We start from the raw sequence: 13,843 nt of genomic DNA on the forward strand, positions 1-13,843 counted from the left end.
TGAGTAGTATTCCATTGTGTATATATATATACGACATCTTCTTTATCCATTCATCTGTTGATGAACATTTAGGTTGCATCCATGTCTTGGCTATTGTAAATAGTGCTGCTGTGAACATTGGGGTGCATGTATCTTTTTGAGTTAGAGTTTCGTCTTTTCCGGATATATGCACAGGAGTGAAATTGCTGGATCATATGATAACTCTACTTTTAGTTTTTTAAAAAATAAATTTATTTTATTTTATTTTTATTTATTTTTGGCTGTGTTGGGTCTTCGTTGCTGTGCGCGGGCTTTCTCTAGTTGTGGCGAGTGGGGGCTACTCTTCTTTGTGGTGCGCGGGCTTCTCATTGCGGTGGCTTCTTTTGTTGCGGAGCACAGGCTCTAGGTGCATGGACTTCAGTAGTTGTAGCACGTGGGTTCAGTAGTTGTGGCTCGCGGGCTGTAGAGCACAGGCCCAGTAGTTGTAGCACATGGGCTTAGTTGCTCCATAGTATGTGGGATCTTCCCGGGCCAGGGCTCGAACCCGTGTCCCCTGCCTTGGCAGGTGGATTCTTTTTTTGTTTTTTGTTTTTTTTTGTTTTTTTGGTGCCGAAACCCAGGAGGCAGATGGATTCTTAACCACTGCACCACCAGGGAAGTCCCAGCAGGTGGATTCTTAACCACCGTGCTACCAGGGAAGCCCCTATTTTTAGTTTTTTAAGGAACCTCTGTACTGTACTCCATAGTTGCTACACCAACGTACATTGCCACCAACAGTGTAGTTCCCTTTTCTCCACACCCTCTCCAGCATTTATTATTTGTAGACTTTTTGTTGATGTCCTTTGGCCATGTTTAATTTGGATTTTGGGGGTTTTTTTTTTGAGTTGTAAGGGTTCTTTATGTATTCTGCATACAATTTCCTTATCAGATATATGATTTGCAAATATTTTCTCCTGTTCTGTGGGTTGTCTTTTCACTTTTTTTTTTTTTTTGCCATGCCATGTGGTTTGCCGGATCTTAGTTCCCCAACCAGGGATTGAACCCGGGCCCATGGCAGTGAAAGCACTGAGTCCTAACCACTGGGCTGCCAGGGAACTCCCATCTTTTCAATTTCTTGATGAAATTACTTTCAGCACAGAATAATATAAAATATTAGAAATAATAGAAAATTATTTTTATGAATATTTGTTTTCATTTAGTTTTAAGATGATTTAGTGGTTTTTATGTTTAATTATAATTAATTATGTTTAATTTTAATCCACCTAGAGTTTATTTAGAAATATATGAGATAGTGTGTTATCTATTATTGTGTTACAAATTATCCCCAAATTAAACAGCAGCGTTTTTTTGTCTCACAGTGTCTGTGGGTCAGTAATGTCTGTGCAGCACTGCTGGGTGGTCTGGCTCTGGGTCTTCCACAAGGCTACAGTCATCTTGAGGCTCAGCTGGGAAGGATCCACTTCCTGGCTCATTCTTGTGGCTCTTGGCACAATTCAGTTCTTTTGGCCTGTTGGAAACAGACCTCAGTTCCTCATGAACTGACCACTGGTGGCCTCCTTTGGTTCCTGGCCACATGGGCCTCTCCACGTAGCATCTTACTACTTGGCAGCTTGTTTCCTCAGAGTGAGGAAGTGAGAAGAGAGTGCTAGCAAGAAGGAAGTCACAGTATTTCGTAACCTAGGCATGGAAGTGAAGTCACATCACTTTTCACTAATCATTAGAAGAAAGATGAGGTTCAGCCCACACAAAGGTGTGAATACCAGCAGGTAGGGATCAATGCAAGCCATGCAAGAAGGTGCCGGTCGTAAATGTTAGTATGAATGGACTCAAGATTGTCATCTATGATTGAGATAGATTTGACAAGTACACAGTTGGAAGTAAAGCGGAGAGTTGGAGGCTGAATTTGACTGTTGGGGAATAAGAGGAGTTACTTGGAGATTAGTTGCAGTGACCTAGACATGAGCTAATAAAGGGAAGGTGTTAGTAGGCTGGAAAAGAAGGAAATCATTAGAGGAAGAGTGACAGACCTTGGTGGTTGATTAGGTGATTGGGTAGAAGGTAGTAGTGAGGGAAGGAAGTAAAAATTGACTTCAGTTATCCAGATATAAAACTTTGAAAAGTCTGAAGGAGAAACAGATTTGGGGGAGTCAAATGATGCATTTGTTTCTAGGTATGTTCAGCTTAAGTTGCCAGAATGTTTAAGTGACCTTAGAGATATGGTGCATTAGAAATGTAGATAATTGCCTTTGTAGTATCCAGAATGTTTTCACTTCTGTTATCACATTTAATCCTCTTGGACGAAGGTAGGGCATCTAGGGTGTTGTTATCCCCATTTTACAGTTGAAGAAAACGGAAATCAAAATGAGTTGGCCAGGGTTATATACCTAGTAAGTGAAAGAACTTTTATTCCTAGGTAGTTATTTGCATAAAGGTATTAAAAATAGATGAGCTCTCTAAAGGAATGAATAATTATTGATAAATAATTAGTTTAGAACATGGTGGTTTCATCATTTACTAGTGTTTTAACTCATGCAGCAAATACTTTTGAGTGTTTACCATGTGTGAAGCCCTCTGTTAGTTAATTCCAAATTAACGTGTGCTCTCAGAACAATGAAAGTAGGGACCCCAAGGCTTGGTTTGGGAGGGTCATGAAAAAGAATCAGAAAAGGGAAGAGCCTCAACTACATTTGCAAAATATGTCATGACAGACTTTTAAAAAACCAAAGCTGAGATGTGAATTTATTAGATTAGCCTTACATTTTCTTCTTTCCAGAGTAATTTATACTCATACGATTTATATTCACCATTTAAAATAAAAATAGATTTCTTTTTCTTTTTCGATTCCTTAATTCTAGATCCTTCCTTCCTTTTTCATAGTAACGTTCAAAGTTTATAAAATGTGTGTGTTTCCATTATTTTTCTTCATGTCAGCTTTCAGAAAAATTTTCAAATCTGCAAATCTGCCACTTGTTTATTTAAAATGGACAGATGAGAACTACCCAGAGGAGGAACCGGGAAGCAAATTGGGGTGTATGATGGGCCTGCTTTTTCCTCTTTGGGGCTCTGTGCTAGCTAACCTCTGTTAACAAACAGACAGATCTCTTTTCCTCATCATCAGATAGTATGCATTTCAGTAAATGGGTAGAAGTCTGCAAATGTATAGTATAGAAATAATTTTTGTGGTCAGACCTGGTATCTTCCACTCTAAATACTCTGTTACAGGGAAAAGTACCCATTTGCAAATGGGGAAATGACATTTGCCTAAATATAACCTAATGTTTGCTGTCTTTGAGATTTTACCACTTCTTTTGAGGTTGATTTGAAGAAAAAGTCGTAAATGTTTGCTTTTTTCTCTGTAGGGGTTAAAGGGAAGTTGGATATATATTTTTGTACCCTAGATTTGTTTTCCTATCTGAAATCTGCTACAGATGATAATAAAAACAAGGGAAAGACAACTTACAGGCATGAAACTGAAAACAGTAAAATACTGTTCCAGAAATCTAGTGAGAACTCTACCAAGCCTTGAACAAGATTTTGGTTTGTTATGGTATACTGTGATTTCTTATATTTTTGCTTTACGAGTTTAAATATAATCCATTTGAGTTCATATTTTCCTAGAAGTGATACTGTATTAAAACTATACAAAGAGGGGAGTCCCTCGTGGTCCAGTGGGTAAGACTCCGCGCTCCCAATGCATGGGGCCCGGGTTCGATCCCTGGTTGGGGAACTAGATCCCACATGCATGTCGCAACTAAGGAGTCCGCATGCCCACAACTAAAAGATCCCACATGCTGCAATGAAGATCCCATGTGCAGCCTAAATAAATAAATATTTAAAAAAACAAAAAACTATGCAAACAACTTAATGTTAGAACATACAAATTAGGGGTTTTTTTAGTATTTTCTGAATAAGTCACGTAATTTAGGTCCCAGAGGTAATTGTCCATCAAATAGACTTGTGGGAAATTATGTCTTTTGTTTTTGGTTTTGAATATAGTAGAGATAGCAGGGCCCATGGTGTAATGGTTATTAGCACTCTGAACTCTGGAAATAGTGGAGAATATTCTTGATGTAAATTATACTACTTTGAGAGAGGGAAAATCTTTCCTAGCTAAGAATCTTGCACTGTACTGATTTTGTTTAATAAAATGATTTGTGTCCAGACTTGTTCAGGTTTAACTTAAAACGAAATTGCCTGATTAAACAGTCACATTAGTGTTTTGGCATTACCATCTGGGTTTTAGGACAATTTATAGAGTAGTTTAGTTTGCTGGTGAAAGAAAGGATTTTCTTTTTGGTTAATAAGGTATTGTAACAAAACATGATTTCCCACCTGGAGTTTCCCTGTACTTGAGTTTGGCTGCCATTGCGGTTTGCTTCCATTGCTACTATTGAGGTTGACTGGAGGGTCCCTGGAGGGGTAGACTGAAGTCTATGGTTGCTACTGGCTGTAGCTGGAAACCTTAGTCAGAGGTATCGAAGGGAGAGAAAAAGAAAAGGAGCAGGAGGGAAAACAGGGACAGAAAAAGGACATAGCAAAGAGAGACAGAGGGAGAGAGAGGGAGTGAGGGAGGGAAGAAAGGGACAGAATGAAAATGATATTAATGGTGAGATGAAATGCCACCAATGTTGCTTCTGGAACAGGTTTCCTAACCTTGATAGAGGCCTTTTTAATATACTGCCTGAGCCTATACCCTCAATTCTATAAAGAATTACTTGTTTAACAATTTTGTAGATGTTTCACATTATAACTAACATAAATGAAAAGTATTTTTAATTTAATTTTGGGGAATAGGTAATATGTTCACTTGATCCAAAAAAATATTAAAAGGTGTGTAATGAAAATCTTCCTTCCACCCGATCCTCCACCTGCTCAGGACTCCTTCCGCCTAAAAATAGAGGGTACACACTCTTGGCTTCCTGTGTGTGCTTTCAGAGATTTTTTTAAAAAGAATTAAGTAAATACAGTATACATTTGCCCCACTTTTAACTGTATCACAAATGATATCATACTATGTGTGTGTGTGTATGTATGTATATACATACATACACACATACACATATATGTATGTAATATTAGTTCAGGCTGCCATAACAAAATACTGTACTCTGGATGGCTTAAACAACAAATTTATTTTCTCACAGTTGTGGAGGCTGGAAGTTTTGAGATCAGGGTGCCAGCATTGTCAGGTTCTGGTGAGGGTGTCTTCCAGGTGTGCAGATGACCTTCTTTTCACTGTATCCTCACATGGCAGAGGGGTGGGCTGGGGGGGCTTCTCACTGTGGGCTCACATGGCGGTGGGGGGAACGTGGGGGAGAGAGAGAGAGGTTGAGAGAGAGGTGTGAGAGAGCTCTCTGGTTTTTCTTGTAAGGGCACATCTCATCATAAGGGCCCCAGTCTGTACCTAAGCATCTCCCAAAGGCCCCATCTCTAAATACCATCGCATTGGGCGTTAGGACTTCAACATATGAATTTTGTAGGGACACAATTCAGTCCACCTTTAATAAGTTCCCTATCTATGGACATTTAATTTGTTTCCAAAATTTTGCTATTATAAATAATGATGCAGTGAATAACCTTCTGCACATTTCACAAGCATATGAATATATCTGTGGGAAAAATACGCAGGCGTTGGAATTACTGAGTCAATTTGTAATTTTGATAGTAGTTATCGTCAGATTTCTCCTCATTGGGGTGTACAGTGGCAATGATTGAGTGCTTATTTCCCATCAGCCTCTTCAGTGTAATGTGTTATTAGATTGGCAAAAATCTAAAAGTTTAATAGGTTAAAAAATGGTACTTCAGTGTAGTTTTATTTTGATTCTCTTTTTTTATTATGAGTGAGGTTTTAGTATTAAATTCTGAATGAGATTTTTTTTGCAGAAAAATTTAACAGGTTTATTTATGATTATAATAAAGTTGAACTGCTGAAACTTGTTCACTGAAACATTCTGAGTTGCATTAATGCTTTATGTCCCCACATTTATATTAAAAATTCAGGGACTTCCCTGGTGGCTCAGTGGATAAGAATCCGCCTGCCAATGCAGGGTACATGGGTTCGAGCCCTGGTCTGGGAAGATCCCACATGCAGTGGGGCAACTAAGCCCATGCGCTGCAACTACTGAGCCTGCATTCTAGAGCCCGTCAGCCACGAATATTGAGCCCTCGTGCCACAACTACTGAGCCTGTACTCTAGTGCCCATGTGCCACAACTACTGAAGGCCACACGCCTAGAGCCCATGCTCCACAACAGAAGCCACTGCAAGGAGAAGCCCGCCCACCGCAACAAAGAGTAGCCCCCCTGGTCGCCACAAATAGAGAAAGCCTGTGTGCAGCAACGAAGACCCAATGCAGCCAAAAATAAATAAAATTAAATCATTAAAAAAAATCACACACAAATGAAAATGGAAAAACTGCCAATACCTGATTACTGTCCCCTATTTTTCCACTAGCAATCATATACTTAAGTACCTTTGGACCCCATGGGAAAAAAATATCTAATGTTCAGAACTACCAGTGACAGGAAGAAGAGGATTTTTTTTTTTTAGAAGAATGAAAGGTTTCCCATCATAGTGAATTCTTAAGCATGTATTCTGCATATATGCGGCATGCTAGCTGGATGTCGTCTTTTTTTTTAATGAATAAATCCTTTCTGCAATTAACAGCTAAGTTTTTTTTTTAAATAAATTTATTTTATTTTCGACTGTGTTGGGTCTTCCTTGCTGTGAGCGGGCTTCTCATTGCAGTGGCTTCTCTTGTTGCGGAGCATGGGCTCTATGCATGCAAGGTTCTGTAGTTGTGGCTCACAGGCTCTAGAGCGCAGGCTCAGTAGTTGTGGCACACGGGCTTAGTTGCTCCCGGGCATGTGGGATCTTCCCGGACCAGGGCTCGAACCCATGTCCCCTGCATTGGCAGGTGGATTCTTAACCACTGTGCCACCAGGGAAGCCCTGGATGTCTTTTGGCATAATTGTTATGGCATGGATAGCACACAGGTTTGTGTTTCCAAAAAGGCCAACCAGATAGGCCTAACTTGCCTCCTGCAAAGCACCAGTAGCTGCACTCTGGAAGTGCAGATCTGCTTTGAAGTCCTGAGCAATTTCCCGCACCAGAGGCTGGAAGGGAAGTTTGCCAATCAGAAGTTCACTGGACTTCAGATAATGTCTGATTTCACCAAGTGCCACGGTACCAGGCTTGTAACGATGAGGTTTCTTCACACCTCCAGTAGAGGGCGCACTCTTGCGAGCGGCTTTTGTAGTCCTGCTTCCTGGGTGCTTTACCACTGGTGGATTTGCAGGCAGGCAGCTTTGTATGAGCCATGGTATAGAGACCTCTTACTTACCCACCTTCTCCTTTGGCTGGTGCTCAACAAGCTAGAGCTGGCACTGGTGTTGGAGAGCGACGGCCTCTGAGTGGGATTTTATCCTGTTTTGCTATCATGGTAAATCGTGAATTAGTTTAAATCAGCAATTGGGAAAAGTCTATACAAAATATACTTATGCCTTTAAAATTTTTTTTTCTTATTATACTCTTGGTAGCTCAGAGACATGGCTTCATCTTAGAGTATACATTGTATGTTTTGAAGTCATATTTTTAAAATTTCATGTGATTTTATAGTTATACAAGATATGCAATCATTTGATTATACAGATTTGTAATTGGGAGGTAATCCACTTCCTAGTAGTAATAGAGAGTTTGAAGATTATATATATATATATATATATATATGTATCTCCACCAAAAATTATGATGAAACTATTATTTAAAAAGATTATTTATTTAGTTTTTTGGTTGTACCAGGCAACATGCAGGATCTTAGATCCCTGACCAGGGGTCGAGCCTGGGCCCTTGGCAGTGAGAGCGCAGAGTCCTAACCACTGAACTGCCAGGGAATGCCCAGATTTTTCTTTTATTTAAGTAGTAGAATGAACTTTTACAATTTTGTGTTGTTTTTTGAATAATTAATATTTATAGGTTCTTTAAGGAAAAAAACTTGAGCGTTTGAATTTGTTGTTACTTAGGCAATAAGTGTAAAATTTTCAAAAGAAGAATCAACTCTTTAGTCAGGTTATATATATATATGTATATATATATGAAAATAAACATTGCTTGGTGCTTCTTGTGTGATTGTCACCTTTTTTCCCCCTTTTTTATTCAAATGTGGAGGAAGGGAAATGGTTTTCTGCTTTTTCTTTATACTTTCAATTTTGAAAGAATTAGCACAAGGGAAGAAAACATTCTTTCTTGAATTATACAGAAATTAAATGTTACTCTAAATGTGTTTTTGGAACCAAGTATGGTTTAAAACCAGAGAGAGGTACATACAAAAAGAGAAAGAGAAAATAGACATACAGATAGGGAGGGTGGCAGTGGACTTTAGTACCCTGCTGTTCTCTTGGTCTGTGCTGTCTTGGTCTCATTGAAATGGCTTACTGCGAAGACCTTTTGAGAGTATATGGGGGAGAAGTAAATGCTGCTATGTGAACAAGAAAAAATGTCCTACTTTTCTCTAAAAATTTTAAATGTGAAATATGATGTTGTTCTTATTTGCAAACTTTCCTTTTGAAATAATTTTCTTTTGAGAAAAAAAACCTTTAGAATTTTGAGTAATGAGTAATGTACACACATTTTAGATTTAAAGGGTCATCTAACTAAAGCATGAGAAAACTGAGGCCCAGAGAAATTAAATGATTTGGTCAGCCTCATTCATGGTGTTAGTCAGTGGGAAAGTCAGAACTAGGTCCTTTATCCATCCCTTTTAGGTGTGCATTCCACAGTATAACACTACCTCACACTTAAGCTTTAGAAACTTAATTTTGAACATAAGCGGTATTGAAAAGTCCACTAGTAATGTCTGGAAGTCCTGTTTATAGGTAAAAATTCACCCTATTTTTGTTGGCCAACAATGGTGCTATAGGCTGGTATGAGAAAACTGGCCCTTTTTTTATATTGAAAGGTGGGAGTTATATTAGTTGTAGCCTTTGGAGAGCAGGTTGGCAATATCTATAAATATTAAAAATGCATGTACTTTTCACCTAGTAATTTCATTTTTCACAGATGTACTCAAAGATATATGTGTAACTTGTTTTGTTACAGTATTATTTGTAATAATAAAAGCCTGGAAGCAAATGTCCATCACTAGGGGGACTAGTAATACTGCTTTGCAATGGATTACTATGCAGATGCCAGAATGAATTAGACCAAAATGAAATCATCCCTAAGAAAACTGAAAAAAGCAAGGTACAGTGTATGTAATCTCAACCATTTTTTTTTTTGGCTGCCCTGGGTCTTAGTTGCAGCACGTGGGATCTTTGTTGAAGCGTGTGGGATCTTCAGTTGCGGCATGTGAACTCTTACTGCGGCATGTGCGATCTAGTTCCCTGACCAGGTATCAAACCTGGGCCCCCTGCTTTGGGAGCACGGAGTCTTAGCCACTGGACCACCAGGGAAATCCCTAATCACAACCATTTAAAAAAAAACGTGTGTATGTGTGCTCGTGTGCACACGTCCACACTTGTAGGTACATAGAATATCTCTGAAGAGATACATAAAAAGTTGAGAGAAGTGCTTGTCTCTGAGGAGGGGAACTGGTGGCTGGAAGACAAGGTTGGATAAGAAACTTTTGACTGTAGGGACTTCCCTGGCAACTAAGCCCGTGCACCACAATTAGTGAAGCCTGCGTGCCTAGGGCCTGTGAGCCACAACCACTGAGCCCGCATGCCACAACTGCTGAAGCCTGTGCACCTAGAGCCTGTGCTCTGCAACAAGAGAAGCCACCGCAATGAGAAGCCTGCGCACCACAACGAAGAGTAGCCTCCGCTCGCTGCAATGAGAGAAAATCCACGCACAGCAACACAGACCCAATGCAGCCAAAATAAATAAATAAATAAATAAATTTATTGAAAAAAAAAAGGAAAGAAACTTTTCAGTATATGTATGTAATACTCATTAGGAGACAGTTCTTAATGGGTCTCTCATGTTTCTGCCTGTGTTGTTAGCAGAGGTACTGACTCTCCTTTGTTCTTTACTGTTTTTTCCAAAATATTTGTATAGCAAACAGTCTTGAAGGTTAGAGATAGTATTTCCCTCCTGAGCAAAAGTCAGGTTTGTTTACTGTCCAATATAATAAACATAATGTCTCCTTGCCATGGAGGTCAGGTAGACTTACTGTCCTTAAAAGATTTGGGTTCCCTACACTCAGGGTTCCTTTTCTGTACCACAACCTACCACATGTGCAGGCATCTCCTGCCCTTTCTGCATTGCCCTGTGTGATTGGGCTTATGATCTGTCTGCTAATATTGCTGTGACTACTGAAGTCTTTTGTCTCTGACTTACGAGTTTCATGTATCCTGCCAGCATCCGTGAAACTGACAAGCTAACTTGTTAGCTTACAAATAGGGTGACATCTCAGACCCTTCATAGTTCTTGACAAAATACTTACTGGAAAAATACAATAATTATTTTTTTAAATAAAGAAGTGGGAGACTCAGGGCTTTTTAGGTCCCATCATTCTGACTTGAAAATGTCAGGCTGACAAGGTAAGAGAGATCCAAAGAACTGATCTAGAAAATGAGCCCTTTCCCCACAGAGGAATCGACTCCCTGGAGTGGGAGAAAACCAATACTTGCTGAGCATTTACCGTGTTGAAAGGTACTTCAAATATATTTGGGTTGAAATATATTATCTCTTCCTATTTCCTCATTATAAATCTAAAGTTAGATGTTCTTATCCGCATTTACAGATAAAGACACATAGGACCGGATGTGTTACTTGCGTAAAGTCACACTGGGATTCAAACCTGTGTGTGTGTTAAGCTCATGCTTTTCCCATTATAATAAACCACTTCCTAACTTTCTGGAAGCGTTAGAATTGACTTTCTGCTTTTCCATGTAGAAGTTTCTTCTGTCCCATCTTCACATGGCCAATTATCTGCATGAGGGATTTCTCAAATTTAGTTGTCTGTAACAATCAGATTATATATTGGACTTCTTCTGTTTTTGGTCTGTATAGGCAACCATTTTACAGCTGTGCTTCTCGAACTTTCTTCATGAAATCTCTCTTAACTGCATAAGACAGTAGGTACCCCCAGTGGATGCAGTTTGTGATTTAAAGCAGTCCATGGCTGATATCACTTTCTTGGGAGTTATCTGTAGTATCTTCAAAATTCATGAGGATTTTATATTCTACTCTGTAATATATTTGTTATTGGGTTTTTCAGAGGTCTATAAATAATATCATGAGTTCAGGACCAGTTGAGAAACAGAACATAAGGGGTGCATGTATCTTTTCGAATTATAGTTTTCTCTGGATATATGCCCAGGAGTGGGATTGCTGGATCATATGACAACTCTATTTTTAGTTTTTTGAGGAACCACTGTACTATTTTCCATAGTGGCAGCACCAATTTACATTCCCACTAACAGTGTAAAAGGGTTCCCTTTTCTCCACACCCTCTTCAGCATTTATTATTTGTAGACTTTTTGCTGATGTCCGTTCTGACTGGTATGAAGTGGTGTTTTGATTTGCATTTCTCTAATAATTAGCGATGATGAGCATCTTTTCATGTGCTTATTGGCCATCTGTATGTTTTCTTTGGACAAATGTCTTTTTAGGTCTTCTGCCCATTTTTTGATTGGGTTGTTTGTTTCTTTGTTATTGAATTGTAGGAGCTGTTTGTATATTTTGGAAATTAAGCCCTCGTCATTTGTGTCATTTGCAAATATTTTCTCCCAGTCCGTAGGTTGTCTACTAGTCAAGAACTATCCTCCAAAAAGGCTTAGTTTGGGTTCATTACCTTGTAACATAAATAGCATGAAGGGAGGGAGCAGTCTGCTTATGGTTTCCTTTGCTGTGCAAAAGCTTGTAAGTTTGATTAGGTCCCATTTGTTTGTTTTTGCTTTTATTTCTGTTGCCTTGGGAGACTGACCTAAGGAAACATTGGTATAATTTATATCAGAATGTTTAGCCTATGTTCTCTTCTAGGAGTTTTGTGGTGTCTTGTGTTATATTTAAGTCTTTAAGCCATTTTGAGTTTATTTGTGTGTATGGTGTGAGGGTGTGTTCTAGCTTCATTGATTTACATGGGACTATCCAGTGTTGTTTCTACCTTTTGGCTGTTGTGAATAATGTTTCTGTGAACATTTTTATCTGTTGGAGTTCTTGCTTTCATTCTTTTGTGTATATACCCAGAATTGGAATTGCTGGATCATATAGTAGTTCTATGTTTAACTTTTTGAGGAGCCGTGATGCTGTTCTCCACAGTGGCAGCACCATTTTACAGTTGCACCGGCAATGCACAAGAGTTCTAATTTCTCTACATCTTTACCAACACTTGTTATTTTCTGTTTTGTTTTGTTTGGTTTGGTTTTGGTTTTGATAATAGCCATACTAATGGGTGTGAAGAAATTGTTTTATTACTGGAAAAACTCACTGAAGAAAGTGCCTTTAACATGGGTTAAATAGGTTAGCTAATATTTCACCCTGTAATTAGTCATGCCTATCTACCTCGTCACAAGCAGCTTGGAATACTCAGGTCTTATTTCCATCAGAGCAGATGAAAATATCTTCTCTGGGTAGGCAGGCAGATACAAAGAAGAGAGCCCAGAACGGGCTGAGCCATTCATTCATACCCAGCTATGGAAAGAGTGAGGGGAAGGCTGGGGAGAGAAGGACAGGAGCTCTCTGGAGAAGTCCTCCTCATGGAAATATGTGAGGAGGGAGCAAGTTTCTTAACATTTATGTGAGTTTTGACATTAAAAAGCCTTTAACTTCTTGTAGTCAAGTAAATTTGCTTTAGAAAGATAGTCTAGTTTTACCCTGTTCTCCTAGCCACCTAGCCCAGTTTTGGATATATGTAACCTAATTTGAGAAGTAAGGGTTTTCAGGAAACACAGTTCTACATCCCAAAAGAGCAATGCTCATATAGTCACATGGGAAAGTTTTAAAAAATTTAATCCATACCTATTAATAAGTGTAAATAGCTCTGTGCCTGGACTGTCCCACCTAGTCAATGTAATTGAACATTTAAAAAATGTTTTGTTTGATTATAAAAATAATATATTAAAATTGGAAAATGTGAAACAGTAAAGGGAGCAAATTAAATCATTCATAATTCTTCCATCCAGTGATAACCACAGTTAACTGTTTTGTGTACTTTTGTTCTGTGCATATATTTTACACACTATATAAAATTCTGTAACCTGTACTTTTAGTGCTATTAATAAGCGTTTCCCCATGTTGTTAGAAACTCATAAACATTTTAATTGGTGAATACTATTCTATCATATTTCTTAATCATTTTCTTAATGCCATTCATTTAGCTTATTTGTTTTTCTTCCTTTCCTCTCCATTCATTTCCTTGTCTCTCCACTTAATTTTTTTACTATTATAAATAGTGCTACATTGGACATGTTTGCATATTATGTTTGTCTACATTTCTAATCGTCTGTCTGGATACCTAGAAGTGAAGTTCTTGGACCAAAGAGCATTAACATTTTTAAGACTCTTAGCAGAAGGGAGGGAGTCTCCCTTGACTTGTATACTTTTTGGTATAGATTAAGACACAGTTGAAATTAGAATTAGTTTTAGCTGGGATTTATTTGAGTATACAGGCTGTGAATTGAGTTGTTGTTGCTGTTTTTGTTTTTTTGTTGTTTTGGGTTTTTTTGCAGGCTACTCAGCTGTCTTGTGGTTTTATAGAAAAATTCTGCTTCGGTCTTCCTATTGCCTAATTCATTCAGTGGAGATGTATTGAGCACCTGTTTATATCCCAGGCTATACACTAGGTGCTGCGTGGACTGCTAGGATGAGTAAGAAGCAGTCACTGCTCTGTGGAATATCTTTTTACAGCACCAGGAGGTACATGT

The 13,843-nt window shown here is 38.6% G+C and overlaps 1 protein-coding gene and 1 pseudogene across 2 annotated transcripts in view; one reads left to right on the forward strand and one right to left on the reverse strand.

The window, feature by feature from the left end:
• OSBPL11 (oxysterol binding protein like 11) overlaps positions 1–13,843 on the forward strand; it is a 90,892-nt gene that overhangs the window by 5,814 nt on the left and 71,235 nt on the right. The window lies entirely within an intron of this gene.
• LOC105748461 (histone H3.3A-like) lies at positions 1,715–7,415 on the reverse strand (annotated as a pseudogene).

The sequence above is a fragment of the Orcinus orca genome, chromosome 5 (genome assembly GCF_937001465.1).
Source record: "Orcinus orca chromosome 5, mOrcOrc1.1, whole genome shotgun sequence".
Classification (NCBI taxonomy): Eukaryota; Metazoa; Chordata; class Mammalia; order Artiodactyla; family Delphinidae; genus Orcinus; species Orcinus orca.